This window comes from Lynx rufus, unplaced genomic scaffold (assembly GCF_022079265.1).
Source record: "Lynx rufus isolate CCGP_SWC_20201006 ecotype Redwood Valley unplaced genomic scaffold, mLynRuf1.p SCAF_5, whole genome shotgun sequence".
In the NCBI taxonomy this organism is placed as follows: domain Eukaryota; kingdom Metazoa; phylum Chordata; class Mammalia; order Carnivora; family Felidae; genus Lynx; species Lynx rufus.
Genome location: NW_025814867.1, coordinates 148,208,233 through 148,212,133, shown reverse-complemented (window position 1 = coordinate 148,212,133; position 3,901 = coordinate 148,208,233).

Genomic DNA, 3,901 nt, shown 5'->3' with positions numbered 1-3,901 from the left:
ATTTGGCATTTTACAGAATTGGTTATCTTTTTATTTACCAAGATTTTAAAAATCAGGACGAAATTGGAATTTAACAAACACCTATTATCTGTGAAGATGAACACATTTTTTTCTTCAGACTTGTTCATGTGGTAAATCACATCCATAGATTTCCTGATATTGAACAACTCTTCTGTGACTGGCATAACTGCATTTGTTTGTGCAATTTATTCTTTTCATGCACTGTTGGATCTGTTGGCTAGTATTGGATTTAGAATATCCACATCTATATCCATAAGTGAAGTTGGTCTGTGGTTTCCTTTCACTACGGGGGTTTTATCAGGTTAAGTTATCATCGCTCTGCTAGCTTCATCAGAAAAATTTGGAAGCTGTGTTCTTTCTCCATGCTCTATGGTAGTTTAAAAGCAGCATTTTCTAATCAATAAAGGTTTAGCAGGATTCACTTGTGAAACTGTCTGAACCAGACGCTTCTCTGGGTGGATGCCTCTATAGCAAATTTTTCAGCAGCTTCTATGGTAACTGATATTTTCTGATTAAAAAAAAAATCTCTTTTGGAGGGCGCCTGGGTGGCTCAGTCGGTTAAGTGTCCGACTTTGGCTCTGGTCATGATCTCGGGGTCCGTGAGTTTGAGCCCCATCCCTCTTCGGGCTCTGTGCTGACAGCTCAGATCCTGTGTCTCCCTCTCTCTCTGCCCCTCCCCTGCTCTCACTGTCTCTCTCTCTCAAAAAATAAATAAACATTTAAGAAAAGACTTAAAAAAAATCTCCTTTGGGGTCAGTTTTGATTATTTATATTTTCCTAGAAAGTCGTTCATTTGGGCAAGGCTTTCAGACTTATTTGCACAGAAGTGAGCGAAAGAATTAAGACATTACTTCTTAGATTTCCTCTATATCTCTGGTTATTCCCTCAACTATCCTTATTTGGTATGTTTGTTCTTTCTGCTTTATTTTTACTTTTTTTTTTTTTTAAGTAGGCTTCATGCCCAGCATCATGGAGCCCAATGCAGAGCTTGAACTCACAACCCTGAGATCAAGACCTGAGCTGAGATCAAGAATTGGACTCTTAACTGACTGAGCCACCCAGGTGCCCCTCCTCTATTTCCTTATTAGGGTAACTAATTGTTTCTCATCTTATTTATTTATTTATTTATTTATTTATTCTTTAAGGAACCAACTCTCAGCGTTATTGTTTTTCTAGCTTCTAAATTCTGCTCTTCTCCTGTTTAATATTTTTTCTCCCAGCCTTCTTTGGGCTTATGTTGTTATTCTTATCGAAACATCTAGAATTAGGTACTGAATTTAACATTTAAAGCAGCTTGATTGAGATACAAGTTACGCATCGTAAAATCTACCCATTGCCAGTTTGCGAGCATTTCCCTCAGCCCCCAGATTTCCCCCTCCTGTTTGTGTCAGTTCCTGCTCCCTCCTCTGGCCCCGTGCGACCACCAATTTGCTTCTGTCTTCTTTTTTTTTTTTTTTTGCCTTTCCCAGGAATTTCACATAAATAGAGTCATACGATATGTTGCCTTCTGGCTTCATTCACTCGGCATAATCCTTATGAAGTTCATCCATGTTTATACTGCATAGTAGTCCTCTGCAAGGACATAGCACTTTGTGTTTCCGCGGGCCAGTTGATGAACATTTTGACCGATTCCAATTTGGGGCTATTATGAATGGTGTTGATACGAATATTTACGTACAAGTTTTTGTGTGGATATATATATATATATATATATATATATTTTTTTTTTTTTTCTCAGTAGATACCCAGGAGTGAAATTGCTAAGTTATATGATATGCATAGGTTTAACCTTGAAAGAAACTACTGAACTGTTTCCAGAGGGCTGTACCTTTCAACATTCCAATCAGCAATGTAGGAGAGTTCCTGTTTCTCCACAGCCTTGCCAACATTCAACATCATGGGCACTTTTTAAATTAGAGCCATTTTAATGGATGTGTAGTGATAGGTCATTGGGTTTTCATTTGTATTCCCTTAGTAACTAATGATGTTGAGGATCTTTTCATGTGCTTATTAGCTGTTTGTGTATCTTCTTTGGCGAAATGTCTGTTCAAATCCTTTTTCTACTTCAAATTGAGTTGTTCGTGCTCTTATTATTAAATCATAAGACTTTTTCTTCTATTCTAGAGGCAAGTCCTTTATCAGATATCTGATTTGCAAATATTAGCTCCCAGTCTGTGTGGCTTTTCTTTGCATTTTCTTCATAGGGTCTTTTGAAGATCAAGTTTCCCATTTTTATGAAGACCAATTTATCAGGGTTTTTTGTTTTTCCTTTATGAATTGTGCTATTGATGTTACATCTAAGAAATCTTTTCTTCCTTTTTAAAAAAAAATTTTTTTTTTGATTTTCATTTATTTTTGAGACAGAGAGAGAGCATGAACGGGGGAGGGTCAGAGAGAGAGGGAGACACAAAATCCAAAGCAGGCTCCAGGCTCTGAGCCGTCAGCACAGAGTCCAGCGCGGGGCTTGAACTCACAGACCGCGAGATCGTGACCTAAGCCGAAGTCGGATGCCTAACCGACTGCACCACCCAGGTGCCCCAAGAAAACTTTTCTTAATCCAGTGTCATGATTTTCTTTTCTGTGTTTGTCTGTAAGGTTTATAGTTTTAGGTTTTACACTGAGATTGTACCAAATGATCCATTTTGAGTCAATGTTTTACATGGTGTGAGGTAAGGGTCTCAGTTTGTGTGTGTGTTTGTTTAGTTTTGCAAAGGAACATCCAGTTGTCCCAGTGCCCTTTGTTGAGAAGATTGTCCTTTCCTCATTTCTTAGTAAATCTATTTTTATTATTTTTTTCTTGTTAATAAGACCAGTTTTAGTACTTAGGTTTAACTATGTACTGTTTTGAATTCATTTTCTAGCTAATATTTTACTTGAAGTTTCGATTTTCTTTTTGACCCAAGAATGCTTTAGGCTGTGATTTCCACATAACAAGCCTTATGTGTTGTGTGTGTGTTTTTTTTTTTTCAATTTAAAAACCGATCTCTATTTTAATAATTGGTAGTAGAGAATATTTCTCCTTTCGAAATGTTCTAAGTTGCCCTTTACAGGTACACTGCGAGGCAGGTATTTTATGCATGTGAAAATTCCGTGGGCCTTGAAAAAAGTTGTCTTCTGTGTTTACAGGACATGGAGAAAACTCCTCTGCTGCAGGAGGGAACGAGGCCAAGGTGCAAAGGGAGGCAGAAGCCAGAAATCGACCTGCCCCCTCGGATCCAGCCCCTTAGACCAGGTCTACCCTGCCTCTGTCTTGCCTACTTGAACCTGGAAAGTCTCCCTTTCTCTAACTCTGGTCTAGCTTTGGCTCTGCACCCCAGAGCGTCCCGGGGGTAGTAGCATCATCACGACAGAGAAGACTCATTTGAGGTAACAATAACGCTTTATCTGTGTTCCCACCATTTCTTTAGTTTTGCTCTGTGGGCTCTGTCATGTGGGGTTCGATCTTTCCCGGCCCGCATCGTCATGTCAGGTGGGGGAAAGGGGACTTCATTCGATAATTCAGACGTGCCGTCTCGGGTCACAGTCAAAATTCTGAACTCAATCTTTAGGGTTGAGGCTCCCCTGCTCTTCCAGCTCAGGCCTGCAGGGGGCAGAACTGCGGCGGGAAATGGCAGCTGGGTTGGTTTCTGCCCCGTTCGTCGGCTTCCACTCCTGAGCCTGGTTGACTGTGCTGTCCGACCTCCCTCGGGGAGGGGGCAGTCTCACTGGTCTGTTCTGCGGTGGCCGTGAGAGCAACAGGCCAAGCGTGCAGGGCTCAGGCTCTGTCTCGTGGGCGCACTCTTGCCACCTCTCGCGGAGGCAGTGCTCAATGGCGGCCCCGTGTGGCCCCTGGAGGCAACAGCAGCGTTGGATGACTCACGCGGCCCTCTGCCTTGGGCTG